Source organism: Rhinoraja longicauda, chromosome 15 (assembly GCF_053455715.1).
Source record: "Rhinoraja longicauda isolate Sanriku21f chromosome 15, sRhiLon1.1, whole genome shotgun sequence".
NCBI lineage: Eukaryota > Metazoa > Chordata > Chondrichthyes > Rajiformes > Arhynchobatidae > Rhinoraja > Rhinoraja longicauda.
The window spans coordinates 13213899-13239423 of NC_135967.1; the positions used below are offsets into that span (position 1 = coordinate 13213899).

Consider the following 25525-nt stretch of genomic DNA (forward strand, 5'->3'; position numbering starts at 1 on the left):
AGAGAGAGAGAGAGAGAGAAAGAAAAAGAGAGAAAGAAAAAGAGAGAAAGAAAAAGAGAGAAAGAAAGGGAAAGAAAAAGAGAAAGAAAAAGAGAAAGAAAAAGAGAAAGAAAAAGAAAGAAAGAAAAAGGCCAGTTGACTGTTGTCAGCACCAATTCCTGCCTGTGTGGATGCCCCTCACAAACATGTCTGGCTGAGGGTTGGAGGGGGGAAAGGTCAGAGGGGCGGATGTGACGACGCCTGCTCTTCCGCCGGGTTGCCGGGGCTGGCTGCGTCTCGTCACCTGTTCGGGGGCGGCCACCAGGAAACCGACAACATGAAGGTGATGGTCCGGGCTGTGCTGCTCATGCTCCTGTCCACTCCTTTTATGGCGGCCTTGGAGCCCATCAGTATGGGCATCGCATTCGGCGTGGCCACCGCTCTGACCGGCCTCTTCACCACCTTCCCCAAGCTGTACTGTACGTTCCAGGAGTGTTGTGAGGACGAGTGGGTGAAACTCAACCTGACAGGTTTGAAGATGGACTTGGATAACAAACTATTTGGACAACATATTGCCAAGCAAGTTGTTTTGAAGGCTGTCAATGGTTTCTTCACAAATCCAAACCCTAAAAAACCTCTAACTTTGTCTCTACACGGCTGGTCTGGGACAGGCAAAAACCTACTTAGTAAAATAATAGCTGAGAACATTTACGCTAATGGAATGCGGAGTGCATATGTTCATCAGATTATCGTCCCTTTGCACTTCCCTCACACTAAATATCTCAACCACCATAAGGAGCAGCTGCAGAAATGGATCCGTGGTAATCTGTCCATGTGTGACAGGTCCATGTTCATTTTTGATGAAATGGACAAGATGCAAGCAGGCCTTATTGATGCCATTAAGCCTTATTTGGATTACTATGATAGCATTGATGGAGTGGTGTACCGGAAGGCAATTTTCATTTTTCTGAGCAATGCAGGTGGAGAGAGGATTAATGAGATTGCACTGGACTTTTGGAATAGAGGAAGCAAAAGTGAGGAAATTCAATTGAAAGATCTTGACAGTAAACTGTCTATTGGAGTCTACAATAACAAAAACAGTGGGTTCTGGCACACCAGCCTCATTGATAGAAACGTGATTGACTACTTCGTCCCTTTACTTCCTCTGGAATATAAACATGTCAAGTTGTGTGTCAAAGAAGAACTGGTAGCCAGGGGTCATCAGGAGGATGAGGAAATTATTACTGCTGTAGCTAATGAAATGACATACTTTCCAGAAAATGAAAAGATCTATTCAGACAAAGGCTGCAAAACCGTAGCCACCAAGGTGGATTTTTACGTGTAGAATATGTGGGTTTTTTAAGAGAGAGATAGAGAGCAAGAGAGGGCGAGAGAGCAAGAGAGGGCGAGAGAGGGAGAGAGAGAGAGAGATTGTCTCTGTGTATGTATCTATATATATATATATATTTATATATACACACACACATATATAAGAAAATAACTGCAGATGCTGGTACAAATCGATTTATTCACAAAATGCTGGAGTAACTCAGCAGGTCAGGCAGCATCTCGGGAGAGAAGGAATGGGTGACGTTTCGGGTCGAGACCCTTCTTCACACACATATATATATATATATACACTGTATATATATAAATGTATATATATACATACACAGAACAATGAAATTCTTACCTGCAGCAGCACAACATATGTAAACATAGTACTCTGTAAACAATATAACAAACAAAAAAAGGTTCTGTATATTACATGTACAGTATATGTATATATACACATACACACACACACATATGTATATATATATTATACATATGAATGGGTATGTGCGTATATATATATATTTTTCTGAAGAACTTTCATATTCCTGAAGAAGCCATCCCTGAAGAAGCCAACATCTCTTATACTAAAACCAAGTCAAATTCTGAACATAAGCAGAAATGGCGAGATCAGGTCACGGAAAGCTGAATTAACGTTTCAAATTGAGTTTGGTGTGTGGAGTTTGCACGTTCTCCCTGTGACCATGTACATTCTCTCACAATCCTCTCTCTATTCACTCCCTTCCTCCTCCTAAATCTATCTCTCACCTCTCCCTCCTGCTTTCTCCCATCCTTCCCTCTGTCCCTTCCTTACCTCTACTCCCTCTATGGCACAGTGATGCAGCGGTAGATTTGCTGCCTCACAGCACCAGAGACTTGCGTCCAATCCTGACTACGAGTGCAGTCTGTGTGGAGTTTGTACGTTCTCCCTGCGGCCGTGTGGGTTTTCTCCAGGTGCTCCGGTTTCCTCCCACATCCCAAAGATATGCGGGTTTGTAGGTTAATTGGCCCTCTGTAAATTGCCCCTAGTGTGTAGGGAATGGGATAACATCGAACTAGTGTGAACGGGTGATCAATGATTGGCATTTAATCGGTGGGCTGAAAGGCCTGTCTTCAAGCTGTATCACCAAACTAAACTAAACTAAAGTGATGACCGTGCTTTAGCAGACGAGCTGAAATGTTAACACTCACTCTTGCTTTCCTTCCACAGTGGTTCTCTGACCCACAGTTGCATTTGCAATATTTTCTGTTTTCATTTCAATAACATCACTCTGATCGACTGATCACGTACCAACATCGATTGGAGAAGAGTGTCCTTTTGGTTCACATAAATAGTGCATGTGCCAGTGAAGCCTGCAAAGCAACAATATGTGTGCAGTACAATTCCCTAGCCCCATGGGAAGTTTATGTGATTTATGAAAATATTCCATTCTATAACACCGATGCTGATAACTAGTTGGACAGAGAAGTAATGGATTTTCAGGCCTGGCTGGCCTCTCTCCCCCCCCCCCCCCCCCCTTCCCCCTCCCCCTCCACACTCCCCCCATCCCCCCTCCTACCTCCCCTCTCCCCCATCCCCTCTCCCCTCCCTCCCCTCTCCCTCTCCCCCCTCCCCTCTCCCCTCTCCCCCCCCCTCCCCTCTCCCTCTCCCCCCTCCCCTCTCCCCTCGGCCTTTGCTGTCGTTGCCTTGCCTGGATTTGTAGCCAGCAAACAGGTCGCCAGCATTTCATGGAATTAAAGGATCTCACTGAATGAAAGGAGGCCATTTGGCCCGTCACGATTATGCCGACACCACAGATGCTGGGATATTGCGTAGCACACAAAATGCTGCAATAGCTCAGCGGGTCAGGCAGCATCTCTGGAGGACATGGAATAGTGATGTTTTGGTTCAGAACTCTTTTTTGGCCTGATTTGTTCTGGCCTTTTCTCACCTCCAGTTTATTTTCCATCCTCTATCTTTCTCGTGGCCCTCAAGCCCCGGTGCCACCACAACCCCAGAGAAGGGTCCAGACCCGAAGGTTCACCTATTGTAAGATTTGAGAAGTTTTCCCTCATTTAAACGGGAGACTGGGGCTGATAGCGGAGAAAGGCTGCGGTCAGTTTACCAAGGGATGTCACAATCCGTGGGTCCTAAGATGGCCGCGGGACCTCGTGACCAGCCACAAAAGCAAAAACCTTACAGCCCAGTCTCTAGGTTTCTGCAAAGCCACAGCCAGAACAATGGATGGATATTGGCCATGCAGAAACCTGCGAAACCAGGTCGAAGTCCAGACACTGGGGCGCTGACATCAGCATACTCACAATGCCCCAAGCCGACCTACACAGTTAATCTCGTTAAGGAGGCACAATAGCCCATAGAAAACTACCTGGTAGGTGATGGGAAACCAGTTAAACCCATCACCTCGCAACGAAAAACCAATTAACATACCGTCTGGCCATCCCCGGTACCCCCGGACATAACGCAGGACAAAGGGAAAACTCAATACATATCTTTTAAACAAAGAGATCCCGAGATCTGGCGGGAGATAGGACGGGCCAGAATTAGTATAACTGGCCACGATTTTTGGGTTTGAAACTCATGCAAGAAAAACTGCAAGGAACGCAAGCCAGGAGGAAGACGAAAAGGACAGGCAAGAAAGACACGCTCGCAGCAGGGACAGCAACGCTCGCAACGACTGGCTAGGAACGCAAGAAACGGAAGGAAGAAACTCACGGGACAAGCACGACCCTCACGGAAAGACCCCGATCCTGCACATCCTGGACATAGTTTTAGTGTAGAGGGGTGGGTGGTTTGAATAAACGTGGGTGTGTAAATGAATATGTGTTGGTCAAGTTTGCGATGTGTTGTACGTTCCCCATCTTACAGTCAAGAATATGTCTAATAGAACTGTGTCTAAGTATTCGTGTAGTTATGCATATGTCTGATAGAAATGTGTAAAAGCATTCATGTACCATAGTCCCAAGCGCTCAATAAAAGCCTTTTCCATTTAAACCCTGGTCTTCAAATCTGGTCTGGTTGAGTTTTGTTCTGCACTATCAACGCTCCTGCATCTAAGTCCAGTGCCTAGAACCGTAGGGGGTGAGTGGGTCGAACCACTCATGGGGAACCAGTGTGCGCGGTCTGGTCAAGGGATCAGAGCAAGGCACGGGGACCTTAGGTCGGGCGAAAGCTCGGCGCAGAAACCACCTATCCTTTTTTTCCAGAGATGCTGCCTGACCCGCTGGGTTACTGCAGCATTTTGTGTCTATCTTTGGTTTCAACCAACATTAGCAGTTCTTTGTTTCCCCAACCCCCCCCCCCCCCTTCATTTTCCCTCCTCTGTACACTCATCTCTCAGTCCCAAGTCCTCTATTTCTCCTTCATTGTCCATCTTTCCACCCCCTGACCCCTACAACTCCAATCCAGGACAACAGGACTTTATGGCAAAGTTAAGACCCTTATAATTTTGAATTTACAATCGTCGAGTCATACAGCACAGAAACAGGCCCTTCTGCCTAACTTGCCCATGCCAACTAAGATGCTTCAATTGCACTAGTTCCATCTGGCTGTGTTTGGCCCATATTCTTCCAAACATTTCATTCTGCTCTGTATGTACTGGTTCCTTTTCCTTTTGTTCAATATGAAGTATTTCAGAATGATCTTGCACCTGTGGTTCGACAGGTTCTATAGTTGCCAAACTGCTTTTGGCTATTTGCGGCTTTTCTCTTGCCTTAGCAAAGGTAGGGCCTTTGACAGTTCCTCCTTTCAAATAAGAGTTCATCACTGCTGCCGAGCTGTATCTTGATTTCCTAGCCTTAAGTACATTGAGTCTTGTCTTGGCTGCTGCCATTGCAGCATCTAGTTCTAATTGTTCCTTCCATCTTCTCAGCTGTTCTTTCTGGCTCTCCCATTCGAGCTCCATTTCCAATTGTCTTCTCTTCTGCTTAATTGACAATTCTTTTTTTTTCAATTGTTCAACTCGTTTCTTCTGTTCTTCCATTCGTCTCAGTTCTTGTGTCTCAATCTCATGCCTGTCTTGCATGAAGGCAGCCTGTTCTGCGAGAACGGCCAGGTCTGCCTTAGCCTTCATACAGAGTGCAGAGTGCGCCCAAGATGCACGAGATGAAGAACAAGATTTGAAGATCAATTTAGAGTTTGAGACATTTGAAGCACTGCCTTCAGGTCCAATGATGTCGAAGTTTACACAACTTTGCTGTGTAGCACTCTCAGCAATGGAGTGTGTAGTTTGAGGACCATTCTTAGTACCTTGTGTAAACGCTATAAAAGTTTCAACTGTTTGGTGAATCTGCTGACTTTGCTTTTTGAGCTCATCTTCAGGCAGTGGTACCAGTGCTTCCTTGATTAATTAAATCAGGTTAGATTATACCCCATTTACATTTTCACCTGATTCCATGTTCTCTTTCACCATTTCTATTAACTTGGCAGCCTGTTTATATCTTGAGTTTTTCTGTTTTTCTTCTTCTTCAATCTCACGCTGGCTTCTCAGGGAGATAACCCACTCCAAGATGTAAGAGAACTTTGAAGATTTACCAATTGAAGAAAAACCATTGGCCCTTTGGGAATCCATTCTGATGGCACCACCTGCTGGCCGAACATCAGATTTACGTACAAGCATACTTGAACGTCAATATCCCTTTAAGACGTATTGATGCAAAGCCATATCTTGAAAGGAATTCAAATCAAAACTGATAGCAAGCTTGCACAAGGTCACTTCTTTGTTTCTAGCATTCCTAAGTTTTCCAGTCACAGTTTTCTTATACAATTTCTGAAAAACAGCTTTCCTATAAAGCTTAATGCTGTATCGGCTTTCAAAGTTTTCCTTTCTCCGAAGTCGATTAATGCAGACAGTGACTCTTATCAGTCTGTTTCACGTTTAAAGCTTTTGCAATAAAACAGTCCTTTGCAGTTGCTACACAAGCTCCAGCCCCACTCCTGGAGCCAGTTCCTTTTAAATGACTCTTAGAGACGGATTTACTTTATCTTCTCTCACCGAGGATAGCTCTTGATCTATTCACTCCAGCTGAGGAAGGTTTTACAATAAATCACTCCAGTTCAGATAATTTCTTACACATGCACTCCGGCAAAGATAAGTTCTTACCCGTATAGCGGCAACTTTAGACTTCCCTATAAAGTGCCAAAGCTTACCGTTTGATGAAGGAATGGGAGCTGTGGTTCTTGACTCAAATAACAACAAAGAGATCTTCCTGACGTTGCAGTTAGTAAGTCGTTTATTGAAGCAAAATACAAAACAGATTAGTATATTTCACGTTATTAACTTGTTTGTTTGTAGTAAGAACTTAATTTCTCACCGACACTCCTTCGTATCCTGTTATACTTGCTAAAACCCTATCATCTCAGCAGGCTTGACTTGTATGGGCTGCTAAACCTATCTCAGCAGGCTCTTCGTTGTCACACTGAAGCATTACGTCAGTGCTGGGCAAGTTATGCTCATAATTCTGGCCTCGCCCATGGCACCTTCCAGTCCATTAAGTAAACTCCAACATTCATCTCACGACAATCCCCTGGTGTACAAAAATAATGCAGCAGGATACAAAGAATATAATAATATGCTAAGATAACCAATCAACACAAAATGGCTCCTCCAACAGGTATATTGTTTTGTACTGTTTCTTTGACTTATATATGTCAAAGTTTACCGAGTGAAACTTTTCTATGTTATGCTGACAATGTTTCTTTAGGGTCAGAAGTCAAAGATGACTGGTCGCGTGTGTGACCTCACATGGTAGAGATGTATTCCACAAATGTTTCACATTTTTGGTCACACACGTGACTAAGAATGGCCCCAATGAATAGTAAGTATTTTACTGAAAAAGGAATTTTGCAGTGCCTAGGTTCATGTGACATAAAGTACCATCGAACCATTGTTCCCTTTCATCCCCATCCTTCCCTCTGGCTTTACATTTCACTCCTCCACTTCTCTCTTTATCTGACATCCCATTTGTCTCCTTTTCACCTCTAGCCTTTGTCACTTACTCCACACATCTGCCAATCCAACCTCCCTCGCGTGCAAGGTTCGGGATCCTTTTTCAGACTCACGTGAGAAATGGGGGCATAATGGACCATGGTTCATGGGGCATTCAGGCATCCTGGAAGAGCCACACACACTAGAAGGTCCCAGCGAGCCGCGACCGTACCCCCAACAGCGAGGGTCTCAACTTCCGCGCCTTCAAGTTCGGCTGTGAGGGCAAGAAGGTGGAAGATGTCCGGGCGAGGAGAGGGGCGACGGTTCACAAGATGACTGGATGGAGACGGCGTCCGGAACGGACCTTTCTGGCCAGCTGCAGTTGGGACCGTGAAATGGCACCAAAACCTGACGGCTCATTCTTGACCCGATGTGGGCTGTTTCTATGTAGTATGTACTTATTGTACTTCTGTACAGCAATAATCTTACTGATCTGTATGTAAAAAAATAAATCACTGTACCTTGGTGCAAGCGACAATAAAGGAATCATAGAACCATTTAACCCCTAAACAAACTGGACCTAAGAAGTGGCCAACGTTACCAGAATGATTTAGGAAGGAACTGCAGATGCTGGTTTAAACCGAAGATAGACAAAAACACCGGAGTAACTCAGCGGGACAGGCAACATCTCTGAAGAGAAGGAATGGGTGACATTTCAGGTTGAGACCTTTCTTCAGACTAGTTAAGTCAAGTTTATTTGTCACAAACACATACAAGATGTGCAGTGAAATGAAAGCTCACCCACAGTCCAGCAATAAGAGCAATAAAAAAGCAACAATTTCACACACAATCACAACCAACACAAAAAACCAAAAAAAGAAACATTCATCACAGTGAGTCTCCTCCAGTCACCTCCTCACTGTGATGGAAGGCCAGAATGTCTTTTCCCTTCCCCTGCCGTCTTCTCCCGCGGTCAGGCTGTTGAACGCCACGTTCCAGGCCGCGCCGGACGGTGAATGGTCCGCAGCGGGCCGACCCAAGCCCCGCGATCCGGGGCGGGCGAACACGCCGCCGCTGCACGTCGGGGCGGTCGTGGCTCCCGACATTGGAGCCTCCGCCAGGCAGAGAAAATCCCGCAGGGGAAAGGGGAATTAGAGATATAGACAATGATGTAGAGAGATAGAGAACAATGAGTGAAAGATATGCAAAAAAGTAATGATGATAAAGGAAACATGCCATTGTTAGCTGTTTGTTGGGTGAAAACGAGAAGCTGGTGTGACATGGGTGGGGGAGGGATAGAGAGAGAGGGAATGCCGGGGTTACTTGAAGTTGAATATTAATACCACTGGGTTGTAAGCTGCCCAAGCGAAATATGAAAAGCTGTTACCAGAATGATGCCTGGATTAGGCGGCATTAACTACAGGGAGAGGTTGACAGATTGGATTGTTTTCTCTGGAACACTAGAGGTTGAGGGGAGACCTGCTAGAAGTATATACAATTATGAAGGCATAGATACGGTAAACAGTCAGGTCCTTTTTCCCCAGTAAGGTAAAATCAAATACCAAATGGCATTTCTTTAAGGTGAGACAGGCAACATACGAGGGAGAAGTACATGACAATTTTTTTAGTGTAGTTGTCACGTGTACTGAGGTACATTGAAAGGCTTTTGTTGCATGCTATTCAGTCAGCAGAAAGACTACATGATTACATATAAGCCAACCACAGTGTGCAGATACATGACAAAGGGGATAATGTTTAGTTTTAGTGCAAGGCAAAGCCAGTAAAGTCCGATTAAAGAGAGTCCGAGGGTCTCCAATGAGGTAGATGCTAGGTTGAGACTGCTCTCTAGTTATAGAGCCATAGAGTGATGCAGTGTGGAAACAGGCCCTTCGGCCCAACGTGCCCACACTGGCCAACATGTCCCAGCTAGACCAGTCCGACCTGCCTGTGCTTGGTCCATATCCCTCCAAACTTGGCCTATCCATGAAATAGTTGGTGACAGGAAGGTTCAGTTGCCTGATGACAACTGGGATGAAACTGTCCCTGAATCTGGAGGTGTGCATTTTCACACTTCTGTACCTCTTGCCTGATGGGAGAGGGGGAGAAGAGGGAGTGACTGGGGTGAGACTCGTCCTTGATTATGCTGGTGGCCTTGCCGAGGTAGTGTGGAGCATGAAGTCAATGGAAGGGAGGTTGGTTTGTGGGATGGTCTAGGCTGCATCCACAATTCTCTGCAATTTCGTGCAGTCTTCAACGTTTTTTAAACAGAGGGTGGTGGGTGCCTGGAACATGCTGCCAGGGGTGATGGTTGAGGCAGATACGATAGTGGCAATTAAGAGACTTTTGAATAAGCAAACAGGTATGCTGGGAATGGACCGAAATACGATATGTGTAGGCAGATGGGAGTTGTCTTCATGTTCAGAACAGACATTGTGGGTCGGAGAGCTTGCTTCTGTGCTGCACTGTTCTATATTCCGTGTTTGCGATTCTATTAATTTGTGGCCTTCAGATGGGTTGAAGACAGAAAATAACTGGAATAAAATTCTTTCTCTGGAGGTCAACAAGTGAAAATATCAATAGGCTAGGCTGTTTTAAATTCAGGTCACACCAGTCTGCAAGGTTATTCTCTCAGTCACGCCGGCATTCCCTACACTCCTTGAAGTCACAGTGTTTGCAGCAGCTGTAACTGCTTTTCCGATAGGTGACCTTCTTAAGAAAGGAAATGCAGGCTATAATTTTCAGTTTACATTCAGTCTTCATTATTGTCACGTGTACTCTGGTATGGTGAAAAGTTTTGTTTTAAAAGCTATCTATGCTATGGGCGGCGTAGCGGTAGATTTGCTGCCTTACAGCACCAGAGACCCAGAGGTTCAATCCTGACTACAGGCGCTGTCTGTATGAACTTTGGACGTTCTCCCCCTGACCTGCATGGGTTTCATCCGGGTGCTCTGGTTTCCTCCCATTCTCCAAAGATGTACAAGTTTGTAGGTTAATTGGCTTTGGTAAAAATTGTGAATTGTCCCTCGTGTGTGTGTGGTACAGTGTTAGTGTGTAGCGATCGCTGCATTTTGGTAAGTTAAAACAGAGCAGGAATCACACAGTAAATAAGTTCATATGTCTACGTCATTGGAGGAGAATTAGACCATTTGCCCCATTGAGTCTACTCCACCATTATATCATGGCTGATCTATCTTTCCCTCTCAACCCCATTCTTCTGCCTTCTGTAACCCGACACCCTCACTGTCATAATTCTGTCAATCTCCACCTTAAAAATACCCAATGACTAGGCCTCCACACCCGTCTGAGACAATGAATTCCACAGATCCACCACCCTCCTCATCTCCTTTCTAGAGGTGCATCCTTTTACTCTGAGGTTATGCCCTCTGGTCCAAGACTCTCCCACTAGTGGAAACATGGAAACACCTGGAGAGTTGAAGCAGGAACGAGAATAGCATTTAAAAGACACTTGGACAGGTACATGGATAGGAAAGGTTTAGAGGGATACTAGACCAAGTGGACCCGTTGGGCCCAAACCTCTCCTGCACTGGTGCAGCACCCTCTCCTCCCCCCTCCCCCTCCTCCACCCCTTCCCCTCCCCCCTCCCTCCATCCCCCTCCCCCTCCCTCCATCCCCCTCCCCTTCCCCCTCACTCCTTCCTTCCTCTCCTTCCTTCCTCCTCTTCCCCTCCCCTCTCCTCCCCATCTCCTTCCCCCTCCACATCCCCCTCAACCCCTTTCCTCCCTCCTCCCCCTCCCTCCTTCCACCCCCCTCCCTGCCCCCTCCCTCCCTAGGAGATACATTTAAACCTCTCCTGCATTGGTGCAGCACCCTCTCCTCCCCCCCTCCCCCTCCTCCACCCCTTCTCCTCCCCCTCCTCCACCCCTTCTCCTCCCCCTCCCCCCTCCCTCCATCCCCCTCCCCCTCACTCCTTCCTTCCTCTCCTTCCTTCCTCCTCTTCCCCTCCCCTCTCCTCCCCACCCCTTCCCCATCCCCTTCCCCCCTGCACATCCCCCTCAACCCCCCTTTCCTCCCTCCTCCCTCCCTCCACCCCCTTCCCTGCCCCCTCCCTCCCTAGGAGATAGATTTAAACTTTAAAATGTGAATAACTATAAAAATATAACATCGATTCAAATGAAACTTCTTCCATTAGCACCAAAGGGACGATGATGAATAAGGTGGGCCTAAAATTGTTGTGCTATCGTGTACTGTTTTGGCTGTAGTTCAGGAACAAACAAACAAACAAACGAGTTTTAGTATATAGATGGACCAAATGCAGGCTGGTGGAACCAGTATAGATCGGGCATCATGGTCGGCATGGACGAGTTGGGCCGAAGGGCCTGTTTCCGTGCTATGACACTGAGTTGTTCTGCGATTGCCTGATCTGATATGCCATGATTGGTGCTTCCACCCGGGGCAAGACTACCTCTCCATATTTAACAGCTTGTCCCATGAATCAAATAGTCACAATGGAAGCTTTTAGCAAGGCAAATGGAAGTGTCATCAATATATCACAGCATGTCTTTGCTGAACAGTATGAAAGAGAAAGCATTCGTCTCTGCGTAAGTGCTATCTTGCTTTTAAAGGGAAGGACATGTTAAAGTGAACTTGAACAGATTCAGATGAGGCATCGTTCAGATTTTTTTTCAAGCAGTAGCCCTCCTAGTGTTCACTCATTTAAAATTCAGCATTTCCATTTACTTCTCACTTCTAGCACAATACAAACAGCTGTGTCAATGAAATGCTGACACCAAGCTACATCAGGATATTTAGAAGAGGGCATAAAAAGATACAAGATATGAAGATCTTATTGAGTGCAGTTCGGAACATCCCTAATGCAGGAAGGATGTAGAGGCTTTGGAGAGGGTGCAGAAGAGGTTAATCTGATAAGGGGACTAGAGGTAAAAGAGCCATTAGGAGGCAGTGATCACAACATGATAAGTTTTACTCTGCAAATGGAAAGGCAGAAGGGAAAATCGGAAGTGTCGGTATTACAGTATAGCAAAGGGGATTACAGAGGCATGAGGCGGGAGCTGGCCAAAATTGATTGGAAGGAGGCCCTAGCAGGGAAGACGGTAGAACAGCAATGGCAGGTATTCCTGGGAATAATGCAGAGGTTGCAGGATCAATTTATTCCAAAGAGGTGGAAAGACTCTAAGGGGAGTAAGAGACACCTGTGGCTGACAAGGGAAGTCAGGGACAGCATAAAAATTAAGGAGAGGAAGTATAACATAGCAAAGAAGAGTGGGAAGACAGAGGATTGGGACTCTTTTAAAGAGCAACAAAAGTTAACTAAAAAGGCAATACGAGGAGAAAAGATGAGGTACGAGGGTAAACTAGCCAATAATATAAAGGAGGATAGCAAAAGTTTTTTTAGGTACGTGAAGAGGAAAAAAATAGTCAAGGCAAATGTGGGTCCCTTGAAGACAGAAGCAGGGGAATTTATTATGGGGAACAAAGAAATGGCAGACGAGTTAAACCGTTACTTTGGATCTGTCTTCACTGAGGAAGATACACACAATCTCCCAAATGTTCTAGGGGCTGGAGAACCTAGGGTGATGGAGGAACTGAAGGAAATCCACATTAGGCAGGAAATGGTTTTGGGTAGACTGATGGGACTGAAGGCTGATAAATCCCCAGGGCCTGATGGTCTGCATCCCAGAGTACTTAAGGAGGTGGCTCTAGAAATAGTGGAAGCATTGGAGATCATTTTTCAATGTTCTATAGATTCAGGATAAGTTCCTGTGGATTGGAGGATAGCAAATGTTATCCCACTTTTTAAGAAAGGAGGGAGAGAGAAAACGGGTAATTATAGACCAGTTAGTCTGACATCAGTGGTGGGGAAAATGCTGGAGTCAATTATAAAAGACGAAATTGCTGACCATTTGGATAGCAGTAACGGGATCGTTCCGAGTCAGCATGGATTTACGAAGGGGAAATCATGCTTGACAAATCTACTGGAATTTTTTGAGGATGTAACTAGGAAAATTGACAAGGGAGAGTCAGTGGATGTGGTGTACCTCGACTTTCAGAAAGCCTTCGACAAGGTCCCACATAGGAGATTAGTGGGCAAAATTAGGGCACATGGTATTGGGGGTAGGGTACTGACATGGATAGAAAATTGGTTAACAGACAGAAAGCAAAGAGTGGGGATAAATGGGTCCCTTTCGGAATGGCAGGCAGTGACCAGTGGGGTACCGCAAGGTTCGGTGCTGGGACCCCAGCTATTTACGATATACATTAATGACTTAGACGAAGGGATTAAAAGTACCATTAGCAAATTTGCAGATGATACTAAGTTGGGGGGTAGTGTGAATTGTGAGGAAGATGCAATAAGGCTGCAGGGTGACCTGGACAGGTTGTGTGAGTGGGCGGATACATGGCAGATGCAGTTTAATGTAGATAAGTGTGAGGTTATTCACTTTGGAAGTAAGAATAGAAAGGCAGATTATTATCTGAATGGTGTCAAGTTAGGAGGAGGGGGAGTTCAACGAGATCTGGGTGTCCTAGTGCATCAGTCAATGAAAGGAAGCATGCAGGTTCAGCAGGCAGTGAAGAAAGCCAATGGAATGTTGGCCTTCGTAACAAGAGGAGTTGAGTATAGGAGCAAAGAGGTCCTTCTACAGTTGTACCGGGCCCTGGTGAGACCGCACCTGGAGTACTGTGTGCAGTTTTGGTCTCCAAATTTGAGGAAGGATATTCTTGCTATGGAGGGCGTGCAGCGTAGGTTCACTAGATTAATTCCCGGAATGGCGGGACTGTCGTATGTTGAAAGGCTGGAGCGATTGGGCTTGTATACACTGGAATTTAGAAGGATGAGGGGGGATCTTATTGAAACATATAAGATAATTAGGGGATTGGACACATTAGAGGCAGATAACATGTTCCCAATGTTGGGGGAGTCCAGAACAAGGGGCCACAGTTTGAGAATAAGGGGTAGGCCATTTAGAACGGAGATGAGGAAGAACTTTTTCAGTCAGAGGGTGGTGAAGGTGTGGAATTCTCTGCCTCAGAAGGCAGTGGAGGCCAGTTCGTTGGATGCTTTCAAGAGAGAGCTGGATAGAGCTCTTAAGGATAGCGGAGTGAGGGGGTATGGGGAGAAGGCAGGAACGCATAGTGATCAGCCATGATCGCATTGAATGGCGGTGCTGGCTCGAAGGGCTGAATGGCCTACTCCTGCACCTATTGTCTATTGTCTATTGTCTATTGTCTAATTAGCCCATTGTCAGAGTGATGTTAAACGCAAATTGGAGGAACAGCATCTCAAATTTCACTTGGGCAGTTTACAGCTCAGTGGTATGAATATTGAGTTCTCTCACTTCAGGTAGTCCCGGCATTCCCTCTCTCTCTATCCCTCCCCCACCCAAGTTGCACTCATTTTCATTTGCTTCTCATTTTCACCCTACAAACAGCTAACAATGGCCTGTTTCCTTTATCATCATTACTTTGTTGCATATCTTTCATTCATTGTTCTTTATCTCTCTACATCATCGTCTATATCTCTCGTTTCCCTTATCCCTAACCAGCCTGAAGAAGGGTCTCGACCTGAAACATCACCCATTCCTTCTCTCCAGAGATGCTGCCTGTCCCGTTGAGTTACTCCAGCTTTTTGTGTCGATCTTCTTAATGAGTTTGAGTTTAGTTTATTGTCACCTGTACAGAAGTACAGTGAAAAGCTTTGGATAAACTTGGATTGTCTTGAACATTGGAGGTTGACGGGAGAACTGATGGAAGTGTACAAATTCTGAGAGGAATAGATAGGAAGGTAGACAATAGGAATCTTTTCCCAAAGTGAAAATGTCAAAGACTAGAAGGCGTAGCTTTGAGGTGAGTTGAGCAAAGTTTAAAGGAGAGGTGTGGGGGATGTTTTTTTACACAGAGGGTGGTGAGTACCTGGAATGCATTGATATCGGTGGTGGTGAACGCAGATACAACAGTGGCATTTAAGAGGCTTTTGGATAGGCACAGACTCTTGAGCGGACTCTCATCGGCTAGGAGTGTTTTTTAGCGTTTGCCATTTTTTAGATCTGAATTTTCTCTTTACCTGTGGCGCTACAATCTGCACTCTGTTTATGTTCTCCTTTGCACTGCCTGGTGTATTCTTATATAGAAATAAAGAACTGCAGCCGGTGTTTAGTAGACACAAAGTCCTGGAGTAGCTCAGCAGGCAAGGCAGCATTTCAGGAGAACATGGATAGATCCAACCTGAAAAGATACCTATCCATGCTCTCCTGAGAAGCTGCCTAATCTGCTGAGGTACTCCAGCACTATGTGTCTACCTTTTAAAAACAACATCTGCAATTCCTTGTTTCTACAAATACAATACATGAATACAATCAACCCATACTCAAGTACAGTAGGTGGGACGAAGAGAAAGATGCCCAAGTGCAGAATATACAGTAGTTCCTCAGCACTGTAGCACAAGTTCCAGAAAAAAAGTCCAATGCCCACAATGAGGTGGATTGGAAGATTGAGATTGTACCCTAGCTTACGGAAGGACTGTTCAGAAAACTGATAACAGAGGGGAAGGTGTTCCTGAGACTGGTGGTGCGACCTTCAAGCTTCTGTACCTTCTGCCCGACGGGAGCTGGGTGAAGGAGGAATGACCGGAGTGGCAAAGGTCCTTGATGATGTTGGCTAGAAAGATGTACAGGTTTCAGACACGTTCATAGAATTATAGAGAGCTTTATTGTAATAGACTGTGGAAGAACGAGCCAGATAAGTACTTTAATGATGTGTAGGAAGGAACTGCAGATGCAGGAGGTGCCACGGCTGCAGTGCCTGGCTGGAAGGCTCGTAGGTCGGTGGACCCGGGAACCCGCCTGAAGGCTCGATGGTCGGTGGGACCGGGAACCTCGTCGGACAGCATTACTGGGAGGGAGCTGGAGACATCGAACGCAAGGAGTTAGCCAGTAGGAGGGTCAACCTGGGTATTGCCTCCAGTGCCTTCAAGGTCAGCTGCAGGAGGTACCTCTTCAACGCAAAGATGGGCGGGTGAGGAGAGGGCTCGCGGGAACTGCTCCAGTACATCGAGCGCGCAGGCCGACCGGACTTTGAATAATGGCGCCAAAACTATGGTGGCGTCTGCATGTATAAGTATGCAAAAAGAATTTCACTGTGCATTTGCACATGTGACAAATAAAGCACCTTTGGACCATTGGTTTATACCGAGGATAGACACAAAGTGCTGGAGAAACTCAGCGTGTTAGGCAGCATTTCTGGAGAAAAAGAATGGGTGACATTTCGGGTCGAAACACTTCTTTGGACTGAAGGTGGGAGTGGGATCAGGAGGTAGGAAAAGGCCAGAACAAATCAGGGCTGGCAACCTACAAATTTTAATAAGATGCACACAATAAACACGAGCTCATTCAGTCGTTGCCATCAGCTCCTCAGTGGCTGCATTAATTTTCCTACCCACAAAGCAAAATCACTGTGTTCACATAGAAAAGGCAGCTTAACTGTTGCAGAGGTAGCTTTTTCACTGCTGGAGGCTGCCTTGTAGATATGCCAGCAGCTTTGAGATGGTGATGTGGGAGGAATCCTTGGGTAGGCATCAGTAAATCCCAGCTTCGACATAGATATTTCCTCTGAAGGCAAACACATGAATACCTGGGGGAAAGTAATGGGTTGGAACGAGAATTCACCTTCTTTCTGTGCGCTAAATCTGCGTTGTGCACAGCGTCAATCGCTGAGTGGGGAAGTGTAAATACTAAAATCACAATAGAACGGAAGAAAGGAATTTGCATTTTATTTCTAAACCTGCGGTGCAGTCTGGATTCCAGGAGCCAGATGGAGCATTAAGCTGTGGCCAAATTATGAATTGTCTTTTACATAAGACCTTAATCCAAAGTCCTGTCTGCCCTCCAGGTGGAATGAAGGGATCCCAATTCCTATCGGGATGCTCCACAGCTTGGTTTGGCAACAGCTCTGCCCAAGATTGCAAGAAACCTCAGAGAGTTGTGGGTGTAGTCCATTCCATCATCACACAGACTAGCCTCCCCGCCATTGACTCCATCTACATTTCACGCTGCCTCATGAAAGCAGCCAACGTAATCAACCAAAGCTAACAAAGAAATTAGAGGGGAAAGCTGAAGTAAAAATGTAAGAGATCAAATGTATAGTTTGATTGTGGAATCTTGGGGAAACAGGTCGTAAAGGATGGAAACTAAAATGGAGGATTAATATGTTTAGAGACATTTATGGCATGGAAATAGGCCCTTTGGCCCACTGAGTCCACACCAACCTTCGATCACCTGTTCACACACTAGCTTTATAAACTCTGTACACACAAGGGGCAATTTACAGAAGCAAATTTAGGACTTTAGAAGGGCTCAACATCCAAGGACGTACACGCCACTGGAAATAAATGGGTCTACTGTGGATAGGGTGAGCAGTTTTAAATACCTAGGAGTCCTCATCAAAGAGGATCTGACATGGGCATGCACATTGCCGCACTGATGGGTAACGCAAAGCAGCGCCTTTACCACCTTTGTCAGCTGAGGAAATTCAGAGTGTCTCTGAGGATCCTTCAATGCTTCTACTCTGGGGCTGTAGAGAGCATCCTGTCCGGCAACATCACAGTCTGGTTTGGGAACAGCTCTGCCCAGGACAGGAAGGCCCTGCAGAGAGTAATGCGTTCGACAGAACGCACCATGGGAACTACACTCACCTTCCTGCAGGACCTATACATCAGGATGTGTAGATCGAGAGCAAGCAAGATTATGAGGGACCCCTGCCACCCCAGCAACGGACTGTTCCAGCTGCTACGGTCAGGCAAACGCCTCCGCTGTCACGCTGTGAAAACGGAGAGGATGAGACGGAGTTTCTTCCCACAGGTCATCAGGACTGTTAACTTTTATAACTCCAGAGACTAAATTTTGTCTTCTCTGTATTAACTTTAATTTATATGCTGTAACTGTAATTCCTTTTTTGCACAATCCGCAGGCATTGCCACTTTCATTTTACTGCACATCGTGTATGTGACAAATAAACTTGACTTGACTTGACTTGAATTAACCTACAAACATACACATCTTTGGGATGTGGGAGGAAAGCGAAGTACAAACAGCTGTTGAGGTCGGGATCAAACCAGGTCTCCGGTGTTGTGAGGCAACAGGTCTACTGTGCTGCCCAATATAAATGGCTGCTCGTTGGTTGGCATGGAATTGATGGGCCAAAGGGCCTGTTTCTGTGCTGCATCACTCTTTGACTAGGATTTCCATTTATCTATTTTACCTTGCTCACAGTGGGGTGGCACAGCGACGCAGATGGTAGAGCTGCTGCCTCACGGCACCAGAGTCAGCAATGTCACAAAGGCAAAGGAGCTGGTTAACGGCTTCAGGAAGTGTGGTGAAGTACATCCCCAATCAGCTTTGCACCATTGAATTGAAAATGATTGAGAGCTTCTGGTTCCTTTGTGTCAATATTATGACCAATCTGTCATCGCCAAACAAAAGAAGCAACAGGCAAGTAGACCTTCCAGCGCCAGAGTCCCAGGTTCGATCCTGACTATGGGTGCTGTCTGTGTGGAGTTTGCACGTTCTCCCTGTGACCACGTGGGTTTTCTCTGGGTGCTCTGGTTTTCTCCACACTCCAAAGATGTACAGGACTGTAGGTTAATTGGCTTCAGTTAAAAAAATTGTAAATTGTGCATAGAATAGTGCTGGTGTATGGTGTGATCACTGGTCAGTGCGGACTCAGTGGGCCAAAGGGCCTGTGTTCGCACTGTATCTTTAAAATCTAAAGCATAATCCCAAGGACGTGTGGGTTTGTAGGTTCATAAGGTGTCTATAAATTGGCCCTAGGGTGTAGGGAGCAGATGAGAATGCAGGATAAGGCAGTACTAGTGTGAACAGGTGATTGATGGACAGCATGGGCTAGGTGGCCGAAGGGGCTGGTTCCATGCTGCATCTCTAAAATAAACCTCCGTTGGTTTTCATTTCCTTCTTTTCTTTGTTTACTCATGATATGGTAAACAGGACTGGCTCTGCGAATGCTTCTAGCCCTCCCTAGTTGCCTTTGAGAAGGTGATGATGAGCCAGCTTCAGGAAACAGTGCAGGCTGATTGATGAGGTACTCCCACAGTGCGCTTGGGCAGGGAGTTCCAGTGTTTACAGTGAGCAATGATAAAGGAACGGTTATATCATTGCAAATCTTGTGATGCTCTTCAATGAAAGGCTGGCCAGGCTGCTGGAAACCGCGGGCATCGGTTTAAGATTATTGCCACAGAAAGAAATCGGGAGATAATTTTGAGGACTGAGGATTACAAGGGTGTGGAAGTGTTGACAATACAAAGGAGATTCTTTCTTGTTTATGCAAGTGAATAAGAAAATGAAAAAGAATTGAGTGCATTGCTTTGGGCCGTTCTAGAGCCAGTGAGCATCGAAGCATTCTTTTTGAGTTTATCGTTGCAAATACATTCTGCAGTCTCCGACTGCACTCTGCTGGTGATCTGAAGTACTGTGTACGCTGACACACACGCACACATGCATGCACACACACACGAACTCATGCATGCACACACACACATGCACGCACACATGCATGCACACAAATACACTCCACACACACATGTATACACAAACACATCAACATACACACCACACAGTAAAAAGTCTGAAGAAGGGTCTCGACCCGAAACGTCACCCATTCCTTCTCTCCCGAGATGCTGCCTGACCTGTTGAGTTACTCCAGCATTTTGTGAGTAAATATTGGGAGTCAGTAAACCTTTTTTTTCTTAGAACTTCTTTACGAGAGAGTCAGCTCAAATGTAGCTATAACTCCATCGGGCCAATGTCATATCCAATGCTCCCATGTAATGTGCTTTCGTGTTCTTGTCACACCATAACTCATCAACCCTCCAGTCCTTATGATTGCCCAGTCTACCACAATGAACAATTCAGATTTTAGCCACTTTACTATTGTTTGCTGCACCCATAAGCTAAGGGTGTAGGCTCGATCCCCAACCTACCTCATCGAGTCCCTTGCACTTTATTATCTGCACTTTCTCCGTAGCTTTAAAACAATGTTTGTCGCTGTTTATTTTTCTCTTTGTATTAACTGCTGCACTTGTGTATGGTTTCATTGGACTCATATCAGGTATGCTTCGACTAACATAGCACATGAACAAAGTTATTTACTGTATCTCAATACTCATGACAATAATAAATGTGGCAATACAAGTAGATAGAGTGGTAAGGATGGTGTATGATATGCTCGCTTTCATCGGTCGAGGCTTTGAATATAAGAGTCAGGAAGTCACGTTGCAGCTTTATGAAACCTTGATTAGGCCGCATTTAGAGTACTGCGTGCAGTTCTGGTCTCCTAATTACAGGAAATATGTGAAGCCTTTGTCGAGGTGCAGAGGATTAGGTCCAGAATGCTGCCTGGATTAGAGGGTTTCAGCCACAGGGAGAGGTTTGGCAGACTTGCATTGTTTTCTCTGGAATGTCAGAGGTTGAGGGGAGACTTGGTAGAAGTATACAAAATGATGACAGGCGTAGATAGGGTAAACAGTCAGAACCTTTTTTCTCAGGGTGGAAAGGTCCAACACTAGAGAGCATAGCTACATGGTGAGAGGGAAAAAGTTTAATGGAGATGTGTGGGGAAAGTTTTTTTACACAGAGTGATGGGGTCTTGAACACACTGCTAGGGATGGTAGTGGAGGCAGATATGATAGTGATGTTTAAGAGGCTTTTGGACAGGCACATGGAAGTGCAGGGATTAGAGGGATACAGGCAGATGAGATCATTTTAACTTGGCATCATGTTCGGCACAAACATTGTGGGCTAAGCTGTAGCCTGCAGATGACTTTAATGTTTGTTCATGCTCAGAAATAATGGTTTTGTTCACCAAAGCATACAAGAGGACAAGCCTTTCAATTGTCAACTTCAAGACCAATCTGCGCTCAACCATGTGAGACCCTGGAACCCACTTTCGAGTATTGTGTTCACTTTTGGTCACCATGTTGTCAAGCTTGAAAGGGCTCAGAGAAGATTTGCTAGGATATTGCCAGGACTCAAGGGACTGAGCTATTGGGAGAGGTTGAGCAGGCTAAGACTCTGTTCCTTGGTGTGCAGGAGGATGAGGGATAATCTTATAGAGGTGTACAAAATTACGAGAGGAATAGGTCAGGTAAACACAGTCTTTTGCGCAGAGTAGAGGAATCGAGAACCGGGGAGATAGGTTTAAGGTGAGGAGGGAAAGATTTTATGGGAACCTGAGGGGTAAATTACATTATTCAGAAGTTGTAAATGGTTTATTTTAAGCTCCCTCATCCACTTCCCCCCGCAAGATATATATTTCTTACAATTTATTTCCAATAAAATAATCTGTCTTATTTTAAATAGACATTGTCAATTAGCCAGAGCCTTCCTGCAATTTACGAACAGGATGTTCCACACAAAATATCTGCTTATTGATCTTCATTATTGATGAGTTTGGCTTCATCTAGGAATAATAAAAAAATAACAATTTTAGCTTCCAATGATAGCGTTTATATATCGTTTTGTTTAGAGATTCAGAGTGGACACAGGCCCTTCAGCCTACCGAATCCAAAACCAGCGATCACCCCGTACACTAGTTGTATCTTAACACACATAGGGACAATTTACAGAAGTCAATTAACCCACAAACCCACATGTTTGGGATGCGGGAGGAAACCGGAGCACAGGGAGAACGTGCAAACTCGGTACAGACAGCAGGCCAGGCAGCATCTCTGGAGAACACGGAGAAGGGTTTAGTATAGTTAAGAGACACAGCGCTGAAACAGGCCTTTTCGCCCATCAGGTCCACGCTGACCAGCGATCCCCGCACATTAACACTAACCTACACCCACTACGGACAATTTTTACATTTACCGAGCCAATTAACCTGTACGTCTTTGGAGTGTGGGAGGAAACCGAAGAGCTCAGAGAAAACCCAGGCAGGTCATGGGGAGAACGTACAAACTCCGTACAGACAGCATCCGTGGTCGGGATCGAACCCGGGTCACCGGCACTGAATTCGCTGTAAGGCAGCAACTCTACCGCTGTGCCACCGTGCCGCTCATCTGGAGAAGGTTTTTATCCATCTGCTCCAGAGATGCTGCCTGACCCGCTGAGTTACTCCAGCATTTTGTGTTCTTCACAGAGGAAGTTGAATTAGTTGTAGATCATGGATCTTGGGCTGTGATCTATTTATGGCTTTCAATAAAAAGTTTTCATTCTTTTAAAAAAGAATCAAACCAGTTTATTTCGACCAAAATGTAATCAAAACAAAGAGAAGCACGTGACTGCAGCTGCTGGAATATTGAAGAAAAAACAGTCTCTCTCACTATCTCTCTCATTCTCTCACTATCTTTCACTCTCTCTCCAGTTCTCGCTCTCTCACTACCTCTCACTCTCCATCTACATCTTTCTCTATCTCGCTCTCTCTCTATCTATCTATCTATCTATCTCGCTACCTATTGTTCTTGCTATCTATCTCACTCTCGTTCTATCTATCTCCCTACCTATCTCTTCCATGCTCTCTATCTATCTCTTGTAGTCTTCACCCCACCTTCCTGCTCTCTCGACCTCTTCACCATTTTCCACACGAATGGCAAGTATTGACCAGCAGAGACACAGGAACTGCAGATGCTGGAATTACAAAGTGCTGGAGCAACTCAGCAGATCAAGCAGTATCTGTGAAGCAAGATGTACAGACGATGATTCAGGATCACCAGTCTTACGAAGGGTCCTGACCCGAAACGACATCTGTTCATTCTCTCCACAGATGTTGCCTGACCTACTGAGTTACTCCATCACTGTTTTTTGCTCTAATAAAACCAAAGCCGATACAATAGAAACAAAGAACAATAGACAATAGACAATAGGTGCAGGAGTAGGCCATTCAGCCCTTCGAGCCAGCACCGCCATTCAATGCGATCATGGCTGATCACTCTCAATCAGTACCCCGTTCCTGCCTTCTCCCCATACCCCCTCACTCCGCTATCCTTAAGAGCTCTATCCAGCTCTCTCTTGAAAGCATCCAACGAACTGGCCTCCACTGCCTTCTGAGGCAGAGAATTCCACACCTTCACCACTCTCTGACTGAAAAAGTTCTTCCTCATCTCCGTTCTAAATGGCCTACCCCTTATTCTTAAACTGTGGCCCCTTGTTCTGGACTCCCCCAACATTGGGAACATGTTTCCTGCCTCTAATGTGTCCAATCACCTAATTATCTTATATGTTTCAATAAGATCCCCCCTCATCCTTCTAAATTCCTGTGTATACAAGCCCAATCGCTCCAACCTTTCAACATACGACAGTCCCGCCATTCCGGGAATTAACCTAGTAAACCTACGCTGCACGCCCTCCATAGCAAGAATATCCTTCCTCAAATTTGGAGACCAAAACTGCACACAGTACTCCAGGTGCGGTCTCACCAGGGCCCGGTACAACTGTAGAAGGACCTCTTTGCTCCTATACTCAACTCCTCTTGTTACGAAGGCCAACATTCCATTGGCTTTCTTCACTGCCTGCTGTACCTGCATGCTTCCTTTCATTGACTGATGCACTAGGACACCCAGATCTCGTTGAACTCCCCCTCCTCCTAACTTGACACCATTCAGATAATAATCTGCCTTTCTATTCTTACTTCCAAAGTGAATAACCTCACACTTATTTACATTAAACTGCATCTGCCATGTATCCGCCCACTCACACAACCTATCCAAGTCACCCTGCAGCCTTATTGCATCTTCCTCACAATTCACACTACCCCCCAGCTTAGTATCATCTGCAAATTTGCTAATGGTACTTTTAATCCCTTCGTCTAAGTCATTAATGTATATCGTAAATAGCTGGGGTCCCAGCACCAAACCTTGCGGTACCCCACTGGTCACTGCCTGCCATTCCGAAAGGGACCCATTTATCCCCACTCTTTGCTTTCTGTCTGTCAACCAATTTTCTATCCATGTCAATACCCTACCCCCAATACCATGTGCCCTAATTTTGCCCACTAATCTCTTATGTGGGACCTTGTCGAAGGCTTTCTGAAAGTCGAGGTACACCACATCCACTGACTCTCCCCTGTCAATTTTCCTAGTTATATCCTCAAAAAATTCCAGTAGATTTGTCAAGCATGATTTCCCCTTCGTAAATCCATGCTGACTCGGAATGATCCCGTTACTGCTATCCAAATGCTCAGCAATTTCGTCTTTTATAATTGACTCCAGCATCTTCCCCACCACTGATGTCAGACTAACTGGTCTATAATTACCCGTTTTCTCTCTCCCTCCTTTCTTAAAAAGTGGGATAACATTTGCTATCCTCCAATCCACAGGAACTGATCCTGAATCTATAGAACATTGAAAAATGATCTCCAATGCTTCCACTATTTCTAGAGCCACCTCCTTAAGTACCCTGGGATGCAGACCATCAGGCCCTGGGGATTTATCAGCCTTCAGTCTCATCAGTCTACCCAAAACCATTTCCTGCCTAATGTGGATTTCCTTCAGTTCCTCCATCACCCTAGGTTCTCCGGCCCCTAGAACATTTGGGAGATTGTGTGTATCTTCCTCAGTGAAGACAGATCCAAAATAACGGTTTAACTCATCTGCCATTTCTTTGTTCCCCATAATAAATTCCCCTGCTTCTGTCTTCAAGGGACCCACATTTGCCTTGACTATTTTTTTCCTCTTCACGTACCTACAGATGCTGGTTTATTCCAAAGATAGGCACAGTGCTGGAATAACACAGCGGGTCAGGCGGTATATCGAGAGAAAAGGAGAATGAAGATTGATCTTACAGAGGCGCACAAAACCTCGAGGAAAAGACCGGGTAAACACACAGAGTCTTTTGCCCAATGTAGGTGAATCAAGAACTGGAGGACATAGGTTTAAGGTGAGGGGGGAAAGATTTAATAGGAACCCGAGGGATAACTTTTTTTACACAAAGGGTGGTGGGTGTATGGAACGAGCTGCCGGAGGAGGTAGTTGAGGCAGGTACTATTGTTATGTTAAAAAACATTTAGACAGGTATATGGATATGATAGGTGTCGAGGAACATGGGCAAAATACAGGCAGGTGGGACTAGTGTAGATGGGACAAGTTGGTCGGCATGGCCAAGTTGAGTTGATGGGGCTGTTTCCACGCTGCATCACTCTATGACTCTGAAAAGGATAGGTGACATTTCAGATCGGGACCCTACTTCTGATACTAGTTGTATGGATCACATCAACTGATTTCCCATTAACGGTATTTGTCGTTCCGACTTTATTCCACTGATGATTCTGAATAAAACACATGTGCCAGATGTGGATAGATACGT

General features: G+C 45.5%; 1 protein-coding gene and 1 pseudogene across 2 annotated transcripts in view; one reads left to right on the top strand and one right to left on the bottom strand.

Annotated features, from left to right (window-relative positions):
• Positions 1-25525, bottom strand: part of LOC144600532 (uncharacterized) — a 100479-nt gene that overhangs the window by 35070 nt on the left and 39884 nt on the right. The gene's annotated exons all lie outside the window — the stretch shown is intronic.
• LOC144600531 (torsin-1A pseudogene) lies at positions 304-4287 on the top strand (annotated as a pseudogene).